At 40.8% G+C, this 20,859-nt stretch overlaps 1 pseudogene; it reads left to right on the top strand.

Moving 5' to 3' along the window:
• The first annotated feature begins 3,095 nt into the window (after positions 1-3,095).
• Positions 3,096-3,214, top strand: LOC118602471 (annotated as a pseudogene).
• The last annotated feature ends 17,645 nt before the right edge of the window (positions 3,215-20,859 follow it).

The raw sequence follows: 20,859 nt of genomic DNA, 5'->3' as shown, positions 1-20,859 counted from the left end.
TAAGATTATTGACCTAATTTTTTTTAAAGGTTTGAATAAATTCCAATGTTTAAAAATTGAGAGTTCTCACACTTAAACACACACACACACACACACACACACACACACACACACACACACACTTCTGGCATCTTTTAGAAAACCAAAAGCTCTAGCAATACTGCATCCACCTTTATGTCTGTATTTCCTTTGGATAGTGTTTATTTTTTAACAAACCCTTCAAATTTTAGAGGTGGTATATTCATAAATTTGGGAGGTTTTTTTGTTTAACATTCTTGTTATTATCTATAATAATGTCATTAAAAAAAAAAAAGCTGTTATTTTCCAGATTCGAATGATAAACCATCTCCTAAAACCAATGCTAAAGAGTTTAGTATTTTTTTCCTAGGGAGAAGGACACGTTTCCCCTAAAAATAATTTATTAATTTAATAAATATAATAAATATTTTGTTAAATAATTTCTTGATTTATATTTGTTGATTACTTCAGTTCTGCCTTCCCTCTCAAATACTTTTCTTCATAAATATTGAAATTTGAGATTTTTTTTTTTTGGTGGTGGTGGTGGTTTTTTACTTGTTGCTGTTGTTTCGCTTACTTTCCTGCCTCTCTGAAAACTAGAAAATAACCCAGAGAGAACAAAGAACAGTATCCTACGATGTGTTCATTCTTCACCTTTTTTATTTTTTACTTTGAGTCAACAGTTTCTGTTTACCTCTCCTTAAGGCTTGCATCTTCAGGCTTTGCAAACTTTTGTTTCTTAGGTTTCTGACAGAAAAAAAGATGACTTCTATTTTTCTAATTGTATCTCCACCAATTTTCTATGACTTAAACTGTCACTTTTAGCAGCCAAGTCAAAAATGTTCTACGGGATTGAGAGCAGCTTCTGCTCATCACCTTTTCTCTTGCACAGGTGGGAGCCAAAATGCATTATTAGTTATAGTAGCTTTATTGAAGTTTCTATATTCTACAAAAGTTATTCTATAAAGGTGATCATGTTTTAGACAAATAAAATGACTTTCTTTCCAATCTGAATTCTTTGTATTTCTTTTGCTTGCCACATCGTGCTGGCTTAAACCTATTTAAAGAGTGGTGTTCAGATTTGCTAATAAAGCCAAATCCAACGCCATACAACATTCGGGAATCACACAGTTCTAAAGGCTGTAAGTCCAAGATGAGAGCGCCAACATGGTTGAGTTCTGATGTGGGCCCTCTGCTGGGTTGCAAGCCGCTGACCTCTGGTAATGTGGCAGAGAAAAGAAAGAGCCACAGTTGTAGATTATTGTTTCTGCTGGCTATTTTTCGGTTCCAAAATTCAAGAGGCATGCAGGCAAATCACGGTGCTGAAGACTGAGGTTAGGCTGAGATACAGGGATGGTTATGTACAAATTAGCAAGCTGAAGGCAAAATATTGCAAGCCTTGGCTTCTCAGAGGAGAGATTTGTTTCAGTATGAAGGAAAATTGGGAGAGGAGCTTAGACAAGTATTCCCCAAAGTTTGGAGCTGATGCTCTCCAAACACTAGTCTTACTCTCTCTTGGGCTCCCAGGCTGAGCAGGATATCAGGAACTTGCAGTTTGTTAAATCTGGCTACTGAAAAGTCATTCTGGGGTTAACGCCCAAGGACAGGAGAGAACTGTACAAGGCCTGGCTGTCTTGGGAGCACCGTACACAGTTAACAAGCTGAGTCCCCTGCCTTCTATCCCTGCAAGATATCACATTTCCTCTGTATTATGTTCTATTTTAATCACACACCATCTGGCCTTGATAAAACCCTACCGGTGTCCTATTCTGAGACAAATGTCTGCAAAACCCAAGTCTTGTTTTGTGTCACTGGATGCTTAGCAACTCTTTAAGAACGGGATGTCCCAGTGCTTCTTTAAATGGGGTTCGAGGAGTATCTGCATGTGACACCACCCTCTGGGATGCTGGAAATGCTGATAACTTAGGTCTCACCTCAAGCCTCCTAAATCAGGATCTCTAGGATGGGTTCTGGGAGCATGTATTTTAAATCAATCTGATCCTGCACTCTTCACACTTAAAATCCTTGAATGACTTCCCATTGCTTCTAGGAAAAAAACCAAACTGTATATTTCCATGGCCTGTGAGGTCCTACATGATTTGAACCCTGCCTGCTTATGCCCCATGAGGCTGTGGCTTCAACTCACAGCTCGTTACCAAAATAGCCTCTTGTCTGTCTCTCACAGTTCTCTCCTTCCACAGGACCTTTGCACACGCTGTTCCCCTAGCCTGGAATAAATTTCCTTCCCTACTTAACCTAGCTAACAACTAATTATCGTTTAGGTCTTAGCTCTGGAGTCCCATATGGATCATATTCCCTTATTACTTGTTCTCATAGTACTTGTCTCTTATTCATTCTCATGTTTGGTTAATAGCTGAGTCTGCCAACAGACCATATACTTCTGAATCCTGGGCTTTCTCACACTAAATCCACTAAGTGTGGTATAATGCCTGGCACATAGTAAATGCTCAATACATATTTATTGAATGAAAACAAAACAAAACAAAACATCCTTTCCCCAGTGTGATATCATCCAGTCTCATGATTTTAAGTCCCCTCTCAAGCTAGTGACTCCCAAATTTATATCTTCAACTCTAACAGACTTCTCCAAAACTGAACTCTCAATCCAGTTTTCACTGTCTCAGAAAGTGGTATCATCATTTACCCTGTTGCTTAGGGCCCCAAACTTGGTGTCATCCTTGACCCTCTCTGTCTCTCACCCCATATTTGATCCCTTTGCAATTCTTACAGCTTCCTTTCAAAATATTTTTGGAAATCTCACTTGTCACCTGCTCCACTGCTATCGTGTTAGCCCAAGCCATCAGCATTTCTCAACAAGACTGACTTCTGTAGTCATCTTCTGAAGGAAACTCTTGGGTCTTGGAAGTAAATGAAACCACTCACATGAGAACAAAACTATTTATACCTGGCAATTTTTTAATATGGAGTCAGCCCCCATCGCATGCATTTGTCAGAGACCCAAAGGCAGGCAGGGGAGTGGGAAGAGTTTATGATGAAAAAGAAACACTTCTGTTGTGCTTGATTGGAGGTTGTTGGCAATGGGAAAAAGGAAATGAGTCTATGGCCATGCCACCTTGAACAAGCCCAATCCCGTCTGATCTTGAAAGCTAAACAGGGTTGGGCCTGGTTAGTACTTAGATGGGAGACCATCTAGGAAGACTATGTGCTATAGGCATAAAAAATAAAAAATAAGGGATTATAGGATGATAAGGTCCTTGAAATCTGTGAGGTCCACCAAGGGTTGCCTGGCCTTAAAAAAGAAAAAGAAAAAGAAAAAGAAAAAGAAAAAGAAAAAGGAAGTGGGCTAACTAGAAGCAGAGGATCCTATATGCTTGGTCTGGGGAGAATATATTTCCCTTTCTCTGACTGGTTCTGAGTGGGAAACAGTGGCAGCATTATGGAAGCTGGCAGTCCCTCACCAGGTTCTTACTATTTGGGGTCAATTGCTGCAAAAGTTGTAGCTTCGATTCCTGGTCTGATTACTGCAGAGGTTGTAGATCAGAGTTCTACTTTTATATGGTATGACCATTGATATATTCAGTCTCTCAGGTTGATGGGGGAGCTTCTGTGACTACTTGGGTATTCTCCCTTTACTGGGAATCAGAGAAGCTTTCTTATAAGTTTTGGAGTACAGGAGAATGGATTGGTAGGTCTACATGGAGGCATGTGGGTGTATCCAATGAGCACCTTTGCAAATAGTCAGAAGATATGAATTCAGCTGAAAGCTGGGGATTGAGGCAGAGGGAAGGTCAGAGGGGAAAATCGAAGACAGGATTCAGTCTCACATTTAATGTCCCCAAAACAGTTCAACTCTGGCCCCTAAGTCCTAAGCTTCCAAGACCCACCTTCTTTAGAAAAAATCTATTGTTTCTTGGGTAGAATACAGAAAAATGGTCACAGATTCCCCTATCCTGGCATACGTTCTCCTATGCAACTCATTCCATCAACCAGTGGAGTCCATCCCCTCACCTCCTAAATCTAGGCTGGTTTTGTGATTTGCTTTGATCAATAGAAAGTGGAAGAAGTGTCGTTATTCAACTTTTAAGGCTAATTCTTAAAAGAGCCTACATGTTGTTGGTACAATGCTCAGAGACCAACATGTAAAGAAGCCGGTCTAACTCCCAGGAGCCTGAGAGACCACATGGAGGAGAACAGAGGTGTCCTAGCCAGAAACCAGCACTAAATACCAAGATCCATAAGGAAAGCCATCTTGGGCCTTGTAGCCCAGCCAGTCTTCCAGTTGATAAAGGTGTATGAGTGAGCTCAGCTCAGACCAAAAGAGGGAATTTCAGTCACTGCATAAAATTATGAGAAATAATAGATTATTGTTGCTTTGAACCACTGAGTTCTGGGGATGGTGGATTGTCATGTGGTGGCAAGTAATTAAAGCATTCCTCAAAAATGCCCTTTGAGAGGCAAACATCAAAAACATATCACGGTTTCTTTAAATCATATTCTACCTTCCAAGATGAGATCTAGTAAATGTGTTCTTCTTATCTCGATGCATGGTTATTAACTAGGTGTACTCTTTGCCTGGCCCGGCAGTGTAATTTAGTTGTAGGCATAAAATGGTAGGTCTGGTGTTCAAAAGAGCTGCTTCCCTTCAGGCATCCCCTGCAGAATCACAGGGCCATTGTATTCAGAAAGGAGGAGCAGAGTCTGCAGGTAGAGGAGTGTGGACTTGGAGAAATCAGGTTCCCTTTGTACACAGATCAGAGGCTCTCATTTACTGGGCACTTCCGGCATGCTTGGCTCTGTGCTGGCCTCTGAAGAGCCAGGTCAACAAAGCTTCACTCTGCCTGAGGTTTTCCCAGCATTCCATGAGGAGTGTGGCTCCTGACTTCAGTTTGGCCTCCTCTTTTTCCAAGGTTTGGGAGCTCCCTTAGATAGGGAGGGTCCTGTTTATTTCTTCAGTTTCTAATTCCATCCAATCTCTGTGAGAGGGGGAGAAATCTGTGGTGGTTTTAAGGCAAGTCTGCAAATTCTTTGACCCTCCTTCAAAAGGCGGAGTCAAATTTCTCATCCTTTGCATATAGGCCTACCATAGGGACTCACTTCTAATGCATAGACTATAGTAAAAGTGATATTGTGTGACTTCCAAGTGTAGGTCATGAAAAGTAATAGAGCTTCTACCTGAATCTCTGTTTGGTGCTCAAAGCCTCCATGTAAGAAGTATGGCTACTCTGAAACTACTGTACTGGAGGGATCAGGTTCTAGAAGTTACTATACCGGAGAGACAGAAAGAGATATCTGAGGAGCTCCAGCTGATGGATCTTCCCAGTCCTGACACCAAGACTTAAAGATGAAGAAGCCTTTGAGATGACCCTACTCCCAGCTACTAATCTGAGCACAAATGCATGAGAGACAAACCTTTCTAAGTGCCACCTAGCTGAGCTCAGTCAGCCCCCAGACCTGTGAAATATCATCATAACAAATTGCATTTGCTGTTAACAGCACTAAATTTGGGCTGGTTTTTTTTACATAGCAATAAGGAACACCTCACTTTCTTACTTCTTGGCTGGAGTTTTTTTTTAAAGTACTTGTCTTTGAAGACTTGTTTTGAATAGGCACTCATGTGGGGAGGGGTGTATATGAAATATTCTGCCATATAAAAGAATTCTATTCTTGGAAGAAATAGAGAACACCTTTTTAAGACTATTCAAACTTTCCCAACCATTTTAGAAAAAATCAAATCCTACTGCCTAAAACATCCACTATATATAATGAATGAACATCTCTTCTATGCATCTAGAACGGTACCATCTTTGGCAGAATAGAGAAAATACTGCTTCTCATATTTCAGTGAGCACATGGATCACCTGGAGATCTTGCCAAAATGGAAATCCTGAACCAGTAGGTTTGGGGTGCAGTAGTTCTCAAATTGTGATCTTTTGACCATCAGCATCAGCATCACCTGGAAACTGCTTAGAGCTGTAAATTCACTTCAGACTTAGTGAATTGAAAATTTTGTATTTTAACAGAACTTCTAGGTGATTTTGATGCAGCTAAAGTTTTAGAAACTTTGTTTATAAGTGTTACTGCAAATCTGAATGGGCCTCTAAGAACAAACACCAAAACCAGGGAGAGAAGAAATCTGCTGGAAATGGGGAGGAGAGGCAGTGGACTGGCAGCATGATGTGTAGTTCACAGGTTAGAACATTTCTCCAAGTATAATAATTTCAGCCTGAAAGGGAAGTCAGTCTTTTTCTACCTATATTATAGCATATTGGTGGTTATATTTTGTCACCTACTAAAATTTCTCATGACTTAATGGGTTCCAAAGACTGTGTTCCATTCCAATCTTCATTCCAGAGGTGACCAGATAACTTCCTGTTATTGCTTTTTAAGCACCTCTTGCAGTAAGATATGACCCTCCTGCCTCACCTTCCTCATTTGCATGTAGAATAACTTTTAACAAGGATGATTCAGCTTTCCAATAGTTGGCCTGCCTCCCTCCCCTCTGCTTCCCCAAACAGAGTCCAGAGGAAGCACATTAAATGCATGGGGAAGCAATATCATAAAGGCAAGGAGTCCCAACCAACCTCATCTTGCTTGTAATTGACACATTATACAATTTTAATTAAAAAAAAATTACAGACATCTAGTTCCCTGTATGGCTAAACATTAATGGTTTCAGACACCTGAGAACTTTCAATATACTGCAAAGCCTTAACGCTTAAATCTAGGACTGTAATGGAATTCAGTAGTGCTAAAATATCATCAGGAAAAAAATTGTGCTTCTGACAACACAGAGAAGTGGTTGGAGAGTGGAGCTTATTTTTTCTCTTAATCTGAAGGAAGTGCATTGAGTTACTTTCCTGGGTGCTTCTCCAGTATTGTAGCCTGCACTGTAGGTGCCCTGAAACTTGCTTACTGTAAAGTCCTTTGACTCCATTTGAGCTTGTGTTTGTTTGTTTGTTTGTTTGGTCCAGAGGGTACACGGAGCATCTGAAAAGTCTGGAGATAATGTCCCCAGAAGCAACACTCAACCAATGACAGATGGGGAAGTAGTAGATAAATTCCCCCAGTGCCCTCACTTCTTGGTGGGGACAGCTGAAGAGGTCCTGCAGTCTCCCTCAGAGCACCCCAGTACAACTGGACTGCAGTTACACACTGTGGGAACTGGCTCAATAACACCCCTTTTATCACCTTACTTCTTTTCCTAGCTTATTTTCTTACTTCTTTGTGTTTTTCTTAGCTTACCACTCAACTAAACTACTTGTCTTTGAATACTCGTCTCAGGGTCTGTTTCTGGGGAGTAGCCATACTAAAACAAGGAAAACAAAATATATTTTAGGTGGGATGCCCAGTGAGGGAAAGGGACAGATTCTACTGTTTGTTATAAATAAAAGCAAACACCATTAAATTCAAGCAGATTGTATTAATGAGTTCATCCATTTATTTGTTACCATGCATTAATTGGGCACCTGCTATATGCCAGACACTGTCCTCGTAGAGTTTAAATCTAGTTTTGACTTTAAGATCCATAAATACTTCAACCCTAAATGGAATGATGTTAAAGGGTATTCAAATGAAAGGGTTACAAGAGTCTGAGGAAAGAAAAAAAATTGTACTGGTGGTCAGGGGGCTTTGCAAGGTGAATAAGAAAGGATTTTACCCAGAAGTCATTCTATGCAGAACAAACAATAAGAGTAATGCGAGGAAGTGGGAGAGTGAAGGTGTGTCTGGGGAGAGGGAGAAGTTCTGTCTACCTGGAGCGTATACCTAGAGAGGTTAGGGCATGATCCTACGATGTCTGGAATACCAGTTTAATGCATTCAAACCATCTTGTATCAAAAGGAGGGAGCTCTTAAAGAGTTTTGAACAAGAGAGTGATATAGTTAGAGCTAGACACTGGAAAGCTTGATCTGATTCTATTTTATGAACTAGAGGGTAAAAATGGGCTAAGGAGGCACATTACAAAACTGCTGGCATATTTTTAGTGCATGTGTACTTTGCAACAAGTTACATACATGACCTTAATACAAATATAAAATAAACATGTCAAAGATTTTGTTGCACACATTCGGGACCCAGTAATATGTTAAAATGAATTCAAATGAGAATTTGAAGAACAACGTTTTACGAGAGTCAACAATAACAACAAAAGGTCTGAAGTGAGCTTGTTCATAGATGTGAAATTGGTTGCTTATCATTTTTACTACCAGAAATCAATTGTCTCTCTACCAGGCAAAATTTGTATTTGTCATCATTATTTGCTTTGCTTTCAGGCAAAAATCATTTGCATTGCTTTCAGTTTTCAACAAGTTAGCCTCAACCCCTACAGAGTTGTAAAACAGACTGATCAATAGAAAGCCAGTCAAAGGTGCACTCCCAACATAGCTCTTGAAAGATTGCCCAGTAATCTCTTTTGCTTGTTTTCAAGAGTAGAATAATTTTTCTTGACAATCTCCCTCTTTGTAATTGTAAATAATCTGCGAAGATTATGATCAGAGAAAAAACTTCTCTTATTAGGTTTGGCCTGATCATTTAAGAGATGCAACCAGAGTGTTGAATTGAATAACCACATAGGCTTCCTTGAGTTTGCTTTGCAAATCTGGAACCACACAGTATTGGGAAACTATATTGAGTTGGAATCTCAAGTTAGATTTTGAAAAGTCTCTATTACAGTAGTCCCCCATTATCTGCAGGGGATTTGTTCCAAGACCCTCAATAGATACTTGAAACTAAGATAGTACTGAATCCTATATATACTATGTTTTTCCTATACATATATTTCTATGATAAAGTTTAATTTATAAATTAGGCACAGTAAGAGATTAACAAGAACAACAAATAATAAAATAGAACAATTACAATAATATACTGTAATAAAAGTTATGTGAATGTGGTCTCTAAAAATATCTTACTGTACTGTACTCACCTTTTCATTTAAAGGAAGCACTTTACAACTTTTCTTTGAAATCTCTGAATTCCCAGCATCACTACTTTGCAGTTTGAGACCGTTATTAAGTAAAATAAGAGTTACTTGAACACAAGCATTGTGATACCACATAACAGACATGGCTACTAAGTTATTCACAAGTGAACAATATGGTTTTTTGTTTGTTTGTTTTGTCCAGAGGGAGCATGCTTAGCTCTGTGCACGGCTGGGGCTATGTACGGCATGGATGGATGGACAAAGAGATGAGTCTCTTCCCAGGAGGGACTGAGAGGGAGCATGAGATTTTGTCACGCTACTTAGAACAGTGCATACTTCAAAACTTACAAATTGTTTATTTTTGGAGTTTTCTGTTTAATATTTTTGAACCACAGTTGACTGCAGGTAACTGAAACCTTGGAAAGTGAAATTGTAAATAGGTGGAAAAACTACTGTATTTTCTTGTGAGGCGTGTAAACTAAGTTCAAGAAACTCTATCCACCAGCTTTAACCTGGAGAATCTGTAAATTTGTTAAATTCCTCTCTTCTTGAGGTCCTCTCATTTTTCTAAGCTTCATGGTCCCCCAGGAAGTGACCCTTACCACTTTTAAGTCTGGGACCTCATCAACCAAATAGTAGGCCAGTTTTCTTAGGAGAGCCTTGTGAGTGTTGGCTTGTATTTAAAGTCAATTCTTTAATAGAGGGTTGGTGGTATGTGACTGGGTATAAAAATGGCTTCTAGGTATACTGATGTGATAATTCCTCAATTGCTCAATATGCAGGAAAACCTGACCTGACTCAAAAATCTTACAGTGCATATGTGAAAAAAAAAAAAAAAAAAAAACAACTGGATAATTTCCTAATTTGACAGTAATTGTAAAAACATATATAACTTTACTAATAATAAGCAGTACAGATAAAAGAAATCTTTTAAAGCTGTCAATAATAATAAATTTTAATCAATCATGATAGAGAAGAGAATAGACTAATGGTGGGATTCAGGACACACTACCTCCGTAATGTCACCTTGGCATATTGACTATCTTAAACTGAAAGAGTTTGAGCAATCTGACCTCCCCCACCTCGCCCTTTTCCCCTGAAACAGGTCATAAAATCCCCAGGTGAAAGATGCTTTCCCTGGAAAATTTTCTTACCACCAGGGACAGGGAATTTGGAATGAGTAATCTGTACAAACCTTATTCAACTAATCCTCATCTTCCTAGTTGTGACAGCGACCCCTACAGGTCAGAGACCTTCAAATTGAGGTCCTTCTGCCTAGTGTCGCTCACACCAATTAAATGAGCCTACTATGTTCAGTAAAGCAGATCAGAAATTTTATTATTTAATCAAAGAAGGGAGAAGGGCAAGTTCATGCCATAAAGGTTTTTTGTCTCTGAATCTTAAAGGATTGAAGGAAGGTGGGAGGGTTCAAGGGTTGAGATAGCTGAGAAAGGGTGGAGAGTTCTTGGGATTTCAGGGGAACATGTGCAGTTTCCAAACATGCTTGGAACATGGCTGGCCATACATCACACATGTCATTTCAACAGTTAAATCTCCACCCCTGGGCATGGTACTTAGACGCTAATGAAGAAAAGTTCTTCAAAAGGTCACCTGGGAAGAGATTCTGCTCACCATCTTGGATCTTTATAGTGCTAACGGGTTTGTTAGCTGTGGTCATTGGGTTTGTTGCTAGTCCGGGAATTGCCACCTTTTCTTGATGAGTTTAGCCTACTTTTGTCAGGGGATATGTTGGAGAGAAGACAAGAGAGTCAGTATAAGTTTAAGGATTAACTAATAATGTGGTAGTATAACCTGCGACAGTTACTTCTTCACCGTTTACTACCCCAGGGCAAACCCCACTGTCTTGTCAATTCTTCATAAATCTATTGTTTCTTTGTCTAAAAGGTGTAAAAGCTTTCTGCTCTGGTCTCTTCTTCAGGTATTCATTTTCTTGTGAAGGTTCCCATGTACATACAAAAATTTAAAATTTATATGCTTTCTCCTGTTAATGTCTTTGTCAGTTTAATGTTCTAATGTTCAGATCCAGCAAGGGACCCTAAGAAAGTTGAGGAATATTTTTTACTCACTGTTCTATCTTTCTCTTTTCTCTGTAGGAAACGATGTTACAAAATTGTCATCTGAAAAGAGATAAAAGAATCCTTCAAACTGTAAAGTGAAAAAGAAAAACCATTATAGAAGTATGGTGAGCAGTTAATTAATAAAAATATACTTTTTTCTCGATTTTATGATGTTTGTGGTATTTGTCAGAACATTTATATTTTTCATGTGTTGTGATCTATTTCATAATTTTAAAGAAATATTAGTACTGTGCCTTGTTTTTTATACGTTTTCTTAAAGAGTCTTCTAGAAGCTTCGGGCCCTTGAAATTTGGATCCAGCCCTTCAGAGTACATGCCACGCCCTCCCGTCTGAGGCCTAAACCTTTCCAAAAAGCTCCCCGTGAGCCAGGATGTGGGTGCCTGACTCAGAGATCTGTCCTTGTCTCTGCTTAAGAGAAAGTCTCTCTCTTGCTATTTTTCCAGGGACTTGCTGTCGCCTGTCCTTCCCAGACTGATTTGTTTGTTAAGTTCTATGGTTTCCAAAGCTTAAGAAGTGCTTTCCGCTTTAAGCAGCAGCTTCTGTTTATTCTTCTATCTACAAAAAGTCCTTGAGACAAAGAAATAATAAGAGTCTAGACACCAGTTTGGAACTTGTGGAGAGGCTCGTGAAAATCCACAAAATGATATCTCGGTGATCCTGCTACGCAAGCTACTATGATTGCTCAAATTGTTGTAATAGTCCTATCTGCCTTTGACTGTACATAGATGCATTTATGTAAAAATTAAGCAGTACTATTGATCATGTTTTAAGTTGAGGGACAAGAATGTCCATTTAGAGCTGAAGAGCGACGCTAGTAGTTGCCCAGATGAGACATTCCATGACTTTGCTATTCAGACAGTCCTAAAAAAAAGCAACAGGAACCCCAACAAGTCCTGGGGTTGCTTCCACACGCTGCCATATGCTTTCAGATGGGAACATAAATAGCGATGGCAAGGGAGGGTTTAAGCGAGAGATCCAGGAACCTGTCATTGGAAGAGAAGGCAGAGAGTTCTTCAGCCATTTCCTAGCAATTTCACAACCACTACCAAAGGAAGTCAGTGCAAATTGCAGCCTTGCCTGTGTTAGGAAAAAAAAAAAAAAAGACTAATATACCATCAAAGAATTGTGATTTGAATTCTCTCCCAGTATATATTTATTTCTTTTATCTTAGCTACATCTGTACCCACCTTACTGTGAAACAGCATAATCAATGACTGGATTTCAGAGAGAGGTGATAATTTTCGGTCAAAATTTTAGCTCGAAAATGCTTTTTCTTTTCCCTTTGGCAGCAGCTCTCAGAAATGGATTTTGCTGGAAGCCTTCTATTTGCATCACTCTAATTGCTTTATTTATGTTGCAAATCACTGATTTGGTGTTTGGGAAATTGCCACTTTTGGGGCAGCAAAGCTTTTAGTTAATAGATTGATGAGTTTCAAGCTTGTTTATATATATATAAAGGCCCTTAGTATTCTAACCCATCATTCATTATGCTCAGGATATTGACAAACAATGACCTCTTACCATTTACTTGAACTCTTGGTGTCAAAATAAAACTGAGGACCATATTTATCTAATCTTCACCTATGACATCTTGGTACTTGCTTTAAAAACCACGTGGGATAAACCAGTCTTCTCTATCAACCAAACTAAATACCTTCTTCCCCGAATATCTATCTGATCTTCTTAAATGAGATGGCATGAAATAACATAGTCGTGCACCTGTTTTGGCTCTGTCAAGACCTGTGCCTTGACTTTGCTTAGTTTCTGTTTCTCGTCAATGAATGAAGAAGTTTGGATTAGATGACCACTCAGTGAAATTTTTTTTGTGCACTGTTGTTTTGTTTTAAGCAACAGAGTTCTTCAAATGAATTGTGCTTAAGAATTCTGCTATAGAAAACAGTGCGTCGGTTTTCTATTGCTGCCTAACAAATCACCCCAAAGCTTAGTGGCTTAAAGCAACAGTAATTTATTACCTCCCATAGCTTCCATCGGCTGAGAATTTGAGAATGACTTGGCCAGGTAGTTCCGGCTTGGTGTTTCTCATGAAGTCGAAGTCAGGTGTCAACTGAAGGCTTGACTAGGGCAGGAAAATACAAAGATTTCACTTCTCAGGTGACTTACTTATGCAGCTGGCAAGATGATGCTGGCCGTTGACCAGAGCCTCAATTGTCTTCGCCTGAGCCTCTCCACAGGGGTGCTTAGTGTTCTCAGCATGGCCACTCCCTTCCCCCAAGACACGCTTCTACTCTACTGCCAGGATAGAATGTTTTCTTCCACCTTCCCCTGGTCTTTGTCTGTGCCCTGGCGGCAACAGATTTTGTTGCCCCTCTCCCAGCAGTGTAAAGCTGTTGTTTTATAGGAGATAATGGTCCTAGCAAGAGAGCAGGGCTTTGTGCCTGCCCTCCTCACTAAGCCTCAGTTATTCTAGTCAATGAAACCGGGGCTCAGATGTTTGCGCCCCTTTCTCTCCTCGTCGTGCTCCAGGCTCCTCAGTGGCAGAAGGCAACAGAAATCATTAGATTGGGGCAGAGGTCAGGCTCCCAGTCTTTAACCCAGTCTCCATACATCATCACCCTGAGCAAACCCATTGGTATTGGCATTTTCTGCTCTTCACTGTGGGAAAATCAGGGGCCTCAGGTTGGGGATGGGAGGCTGGGCTCCTTGTTTAGATCCCACAAATTTGCCATTCAGCTTTGGGGAAGCCCTCAGCCTATCTGATTCACGGAAGATGCTTGCAAATATTTATTTTCCTTCACATCATATTATGAGCCTACTGGTCCCTTTTTAGTTGACTTGGAAGGGTAAATTGTGGGGAGTGCTTGAGTTCTTTTAGAGCAAATGTAAACTTCTCATCTGCTGAGCACCCTCTCTGTCACAAGCATGTCAGCAAGCACGTGATAGTCACACTCTCGTTCTGTTTATAGACTCTACTGTGAGCACAGGATGGCTACCCCTGTCTTACTGGTGAAAAAACTGAGGCATCGAAAGTTGTTCTTCATATGATACTTCTCATCTTAGGCACTGGGGCAGGTTTTGAACCCACGGCTCTTATCTTTCTGCTATAGGCTATTACACCTTGCAAGGTAACATTCAAGGATGGGGTTAGGTTAGCGTTTGCTGTGAGAAGTGGGAAGTAAAAGAACTGGAGGGACCCCCCTGGCACAGTTGCTTTTCCTCCTTCCTCCTTACCTCTGTCACTATTGATGAGAAAGAGGCAAGGGAGAGGCGTCTGTTTTGATGGGGGTGGCCCCACCCCCACCCCCAGAAGCACAGAAGAATCGAACAGGTTCACTTCTAGGCAGGATGCGAGGGCCTCCTGGCTGGAAAGGCCTTATGGGGGTTTGGCCTCAGTGTTTTGCAGTTAATAAGTCCTCACATTTCCCTCCCTCCAGATAGTTCCTCTATAGAGGTTTTCTTAGCATACAGGGCTTGTCACATTAAGTATTGATGTCAGGAACATTTATTTTCATTTGGTTCAAGGAGGGAAAAGGTTAGGTCCTCGCCGAGCCTACAGGGAGAGGAAGGCAGTGCATGCCCTCCATCCCCAGCACAGGCACACTCATGCTCCCAGGTGACCTGGGACCGGGCACTGTCTCCCTGCCCAGTGGGATTCTCTAAGGGAATTGGTCAGAGGAGGCCCAGACTCTGCGCGTCCTGGGGCCTGGCTCTGCCGGTCAGGGAGGGACACCATGCGGGAAGTGTCTGACCCACCACCTCCATGTCTCAAGTCCTACAAAGCCCTGGCCGCTTCTATTTGGGGAGAGTCTTGAAGGCACGTGTTTCTCCCAGTTATTGCTGGCTCTAGATTCCTGCTTCTGCTGATTTCTTTCCGTTTTGTCTCTTGTGGCCATATCCTTCTTTCTACCTTGTATTCACCCAAACTCTTATTTTAGTCTCTGCTGTTATATGCCCATTGCTAGTATACAGATTTGAGACCCGTTGCCCCTACACAAAAAAAATTATGTATTATCCAACATGACCTTTATAATTGCTTAAACTATAAATAATCCCTTCTGTAAAAGCATTGCCATATCAGCATGATACTAAGGTGTGTTTGGTCATTTATTAAATAATAATTTAGCAATTAATAATGTATTTAGCAATTATTCTTATAGTGATTTCATGGTGACATCAGTTAAGTTACAGTAAGCTTTACTTAAAAAAAATACAAGTATTTTACATACATGATCTCTTTTAACCCTTACAACAAGTGTAGGGGGAAGGGATCAGTTTCTCCATGAAGACGCAGAGGCACAGAGAGGTTAAGTTACTTGCCCAAGGTCCCACAGCTGGGAAGCAGCAGATTTTTAATTGGAAACCAGGTCGATCTGTTGGTAAAACCCCACATTCGGTCTTCTTACCGAACAATTTCTGACTTCATCCAGGCTTTGTCTTCCCCTCCTTCCCCTCCCTCTGCCTTGCAGCCTCTTCCATCAACCTCCTCATGATGCCCTGGATTTATTTTTTAACACATGAGTAAACACGAGGGATAGATTTCTAAGTGAACAAATTTAGACTCACTCTCTCTCCCCACAACACACACACACACACTCACTGGAAATCATTTTAGGTGAGTTTTTTCTCTTTATGCTTTTGTGTATTTAGTAAGTTTTATACAAATACCAGGCAAATATTTTTTAAAAAGACATATAGTTGATTCTCGTTATTTGAGGAAGAAGTGTTCTATAAAGCTGCCATGAACACCAAATTAGGGACCACTGAACCATTGCTCCCAGGAGAAATACAAGGTTAAGTTCCTGGTCTTCTGGTCACGACATTTCTATCATCCAGTCAATATCTATTCTTGTTTTACGTGTTTCTATTTAACGACACCTTATTTAACATATATTGTGGATTCACTAACATCGAACTCACACCAACAGCACTAGAACACAGGCCCGAACAAAGCTTACCTAACACATTCTTTTCTCTGTAAAGCACATACTAGACAGCACCTCAGCACTACATTTGGGGCTACTTTAAAGAGCCAAATCGCCGATGAACAGCGCGAAATGTGGCACTAAATAGACTTTGAAAAGGACAGCTGTTTGTAGTAGGAGAGCTGAGGCAAGGAGCCGGGCTGGCCTTGCTTGACCTCAGCAGGGAACATGCAGGCCAGGAGACTCAAGTGTTTCACGCCTCTGCTCATGGCTGTGAAGGAGCTAAAAGCCCATGAGTATTAATTTTAGGGTCAAAATCACAGGTTTCCCCTGCTATCTAAAAGTAGAATGTTCCTGTGAATCCTTTCAGATGTCAAAATGGCCGTAAAGCAAAGAAGTAATTACCATTAAGTTACATGGGAAAAGTTTTGGGCATTCCCAGACTCCAAAAAAATAACCTACCAAATTATGCCAGTATACTTAATTACTTCCAGTTTTAGGCTAAGCATAACTTATACCTTACAAGCTCTCTTGGGCTTTCCTGCTATCTTAGGACACACTAATGGATGCACAAAATAAATGGAGATAAAGCACAGCTGCAGTTCAAAGCTGTGTCGGCTTGACGCTGAGACGCTGAGTGTAGTTCCTAGGGAAGAAGCCCACTCTCACTGCCTGGGGCGTGCACTGCCTCCATGACAGCTTGCTGCAAAATGAACGCTGAACGCTATTTTTGTTTGTTTTTTGCTTTTTTCCCGTACAAATGAAATTCTCTTAGAATTTTTCTTTTTTCTTTTATTCTTTTTTTTTTTTTTTTTTTTTTTGGTTAGCAAAAACAGGTACTAGTGCAGGTCTTTTGTAAATACAAAGTGTAATGTGAACTTTCAAAAAGTGAGGGATACCTATAAAGTTTAGCAAGTAAGTGAATTTGCAAATAACAAAGTCTATGAATAATGAAATCAACTGTATAAAGTCGGAGTTTTTACTTTTGCTACTTTATCCAAATTGGGCTTAATTTTCTGCACCTGTTTTCAACCTCTTTCTCCTGATCCCTTTACCTACAATGTTTCGACCTTGACTGAAGGTGATGAGGGAGCTATGGAGTGGTAAAGCAGATTGGGGCAAGGTGGAGATGAGTTCTCCCAGGCAGAGTAGGAGCATTGTGGGTAGAGAATGTTGGGAAATCAGGCTTTGATTTGCATTTTCCAGAGGAAACCAGGTATTAATCGTCTTTCCTGTAGGTTAAACAACTATGTAGGCATAAGAAAAATAATTAAGATACAGCATTTAATAGAAAAGAGAATATATAGAATTTATCCATCTATTCAGCCAGCCAGCCAGCCAGCCATTAATCTAGCCAATTAATGCATTTTTCACATATTTATTTGTGGTGCCACGCACTCTTCTAGGCCCTAAGTACAGCATGTTGTGGGTCATAGGACAAAGTCTTACATGGAGTCAACGGGAAGAGATTTTTTTTAAAAAAGGAAGCAATAATGAAGCATGCACTTTTAGATAGTGATATGGACTATGAGGAATATAAGAACAGGTTAAAGTGATAAATAGCCATAAGGTAGGTGGCCTTTTCAGACTGGGTGGTCGGTCAGGCACAAGCTCTCAGAAGAGGTGGCATTTGAGAATTGTGGTCCTCTCTGACTGTAACTCTCTAAAACCAAGAAAAAATGAAGTGGAAAAAAAATACTTTAAAATCCTAACAGTTTGCATTAGAGAAAAATCTAACAATGTGTTAGAGAAATGGGTATGTGATTTTGCTCTTCCCTTCTATTCTGTATTTTACAATTTTTCTATAATATACTTACATATTTAAATTTTATTTATGAATGATAACTTGATTAAAAAGGGAGAGAATTATTCATCTAAGAGATCCCCCACGTCCCTTGGGCATAGCATGGCTCACACAATGACTTTTTTGCCATTCACACTAGCCTGGAAAAAGGAGTAGGTGTCAGAGACTAGAAATGTTTTTATTCTATTGAAAGTTTTGGTTCCTCAGCACCCGTCAGACAATATTGGAGTTAGGTAAACTTAGGGATCATTTTAGAAAAGGAAAGGGCTTCCCACAAAAGGTTTCAACCCCTGGTGTTTCCTTCTCCTCCTAAATCAACAGGACTCAGTAGTGTCACCTTACTTGGAACCAACCTGGGAGACTTCCTCTCTTATCAGCCCCAGGCTTCGATGTTTGCCTGACTAAACACTGGAAGTTTGCACAGGCTGTGACATTTCAGGAAAGGTCATCCCTGCTGAAGGCATTCCCTAAAAACCATTTCTACTGCAAAAGTGCCTCCTCCCCAATCCCCAGCCAAGAAAGGCTAGTTTGTAGCTGAGGGCTTCTAGATTCACCTGAAGCCATGAACAACTTTCTGCTCCCCATTGGGTAGCAACCCATAGAAAAATCATGTTTTCCAAGGACATGTCAAGAGTAGAAATGTTGGCAGAGAACTTGGCTAGAATCTGCCTTGCTGCTCCACACCCATTTCTTTGTCTTCCTGTGTCTATCTACCCACCCACCCCCAACCCCCCCATCCCCCACCCCGCATTTATGTATCCCCTGGCAGCTGCTCTGGTGACCGATGGAGTATCATTGCTCCCATCTCTGTTCCATTAACTTCTCCTCTTCTGCCTGTCATCTCTCTCTGCCCCCCTCTTATAAGGGTATATGTGATTGCATTTAGGGTTCACCCAGAGAAGCCAAGATAACCTCCCCATCTCAAGACCCTTAATTTGATCACATTTGCAAAGTCCTTCTTTGCCATATAAGGTAACATTCTCAGGGGCTGGAGATTAGGTTGTGCATATCTTTGGGAAGCATTTTTCAGCCTACCACACTCCCCAGGAAAGAAGGATCCCCTCCTGCGCTGTGGGAACATTAACACTAGATGCTCTGAGACAGTGACGCTTCCTTTGTTGACAATGAAGATGTGTTTGAGAAAGAGGCAGGTGATTGGGGAGCATTTCTTAGGAGGAGACTCTAGAATGGCCCAAAATAGGAGAAGCAGGAGATGTTCTAAGTCATAGGAGGGCCAGGGAATGAGGAGGACAGGACAGAAGATGGGGCAGAGAGCTGTGAGTCAGGGTGTGGGGAGATTCTGTGCCTATCTAGTGGTCTGGGACAATAACAGTGGCGGAATATCCAGACACAAGGCCACTGCGGGGTCCTCTACCCTTGCATGCAAATGGCAGAACTCAACTAGTCAGTAGTGTTTTTTTTTGTTGTTGTTGTTAAATAGACCTCTTTCTAAAATATTGTAAAAAATGCTTATGAATGGGACAACTCAGATCTTGAGGGATGGGGAGTAAAGGGCCATGCCCCCAAAAGGAATTTGTTTCTCTCTACTCCAGAGATGTTTAAAATGTCATTTTCTTCCACTGGAATCCAGTGCTCCTGAAGATGACACCCAAACTCCTGATTCTTCTTCTCTCCTCTTTTCTCCCTCGGGACCTCTCATATCTATCTCAAACTCTTCTTCTCTTCCCTAGATTTTAATATTTCTCAACATCAACACTAGGAGAATCTCCTACTTGGTCTGTCCCACTGCCTGAACACAGGTGTGAGCAGTCCACTATGACCCATGGTCATGAACTTAAAGGGAAGAGGTCAGCCTGACGCTGTGATTCTCACCAGCAATGTGTAGCCATGAGGCCGGGCCTGGAGAAGATGAAAAGCTCAGCTTTGTTTCAGTGACATTGATGCCTCTGAGATGAGGTTATGAGCTAAAAAAAAAAAAAAAAATAGGAAATGGTGGTTGGAAAAAAGCATGTATGAAACCAAGAATTTGGAGGTCTAGTCAACAATTCTATCTTGAGTGGCCACTATGTGCCAGGAGAATTCTATGATTGAGCGCCTCAATAGGTCTATCCAGAAAGAAGGAAGAATAGATTGAGCTTAAGTTGGAACTGGCAAAGAACCAGCAGTCACTCATCTGAGCCAGGATGGGGGGACGTTTGGTCATTTTTGTGGTTTGGAGAATGTTCTCGTTTGGTCTGTGTTCAGACATAGCTGTAGGGTCGTCTCGTTTTTGTCTCCATCCATCAAGGTCCCAGAGTGGCCTTGTCTGATGTGGATATTCTATGCGAGCAGTATGTGCACAGGAGGTCACCATGCCCAGCCGAGGGTACCAAGCCAGCTTCTGCATGTCAAGGACTACTTTTTCTTTTTCACCCTACACAACTGAGCAAACATTGAAAGAAAATTCCAGCCTTCGACAAACTGGCTCTGCTGGTCTGACATTCAGGAGAAACAAAAAGTCATGGTTTACAAATTCCCCAGGCTCCTAGAAGCAGACATATGATGCCTTTTGAAGACTAATTAAAATTTTATGTCAAAACCATTTAAATGCAAGAGCAACGAAAACATTGGCGTTTCAATTATTATAGGTATAGTCTAGAGACACTAACTTTAGGCCAAGAAACTGACCTACTTTAAAACTGTGAAAATCTTTGGGGGAGGGGAGGTGGTTTTTTATGGATGTTAAATAATTTACTTTTAAATTCTGTTAAAGTTGCTGTGGTTTTTAAAATTAACAACATACTTTCTATTTTTATGACCCTGAATATGTCTCCCTGCCCCCTTCCACATTACAGTTGTTTTAGCAAACAAATGCATCTGAAATAAAAGCATGATTTCCAAATTCATAGTGTTCAGGAAGAAACCAAATAATACAATATTGATGCTGGAAGGAGGATGCCAGGGCCCCTACCATCACCAAGGTCACCAGGCTAGAGAGGAAGCATAAAATGCTGACCCTAGGTCTCTAGACTCCCAGCGTTAACCAAACAATGTGGTACTCCCCTCTCAGCCCCTAGGGAATCAGCTCAGGTGAGCAGGGACATTTTCTTTCTAGTTTCCTGCTGGATTCCCAGTGCCAAGCATGGCGCTCGACAAAAGAGTAAATAAAATTAATTATTTATTAAGTCGGTGTTTTGGAGCTGTAAGGGACTATGG

Source organism: Rousettus aegyptiacus, unplaced genomic scaffold (genome assembly GCF_014176215.1).
Source record: "Rousettus aegyptiacus isolate mRouAeg1 unplaced genomic scaffold, mRouAeg1.p scaffold_m13_p_4, whole genome shotgun sequence".
Lineage (NCBI taxonomy): Eukaryota > Metazoa > Chordata > Mammalia > Chiroptera > Pteropodidae > Rousettus > Rousettus aegyptiacus.
This window is presented reverse-complemented; position numbering and strand designations above follow the sequence as displayed.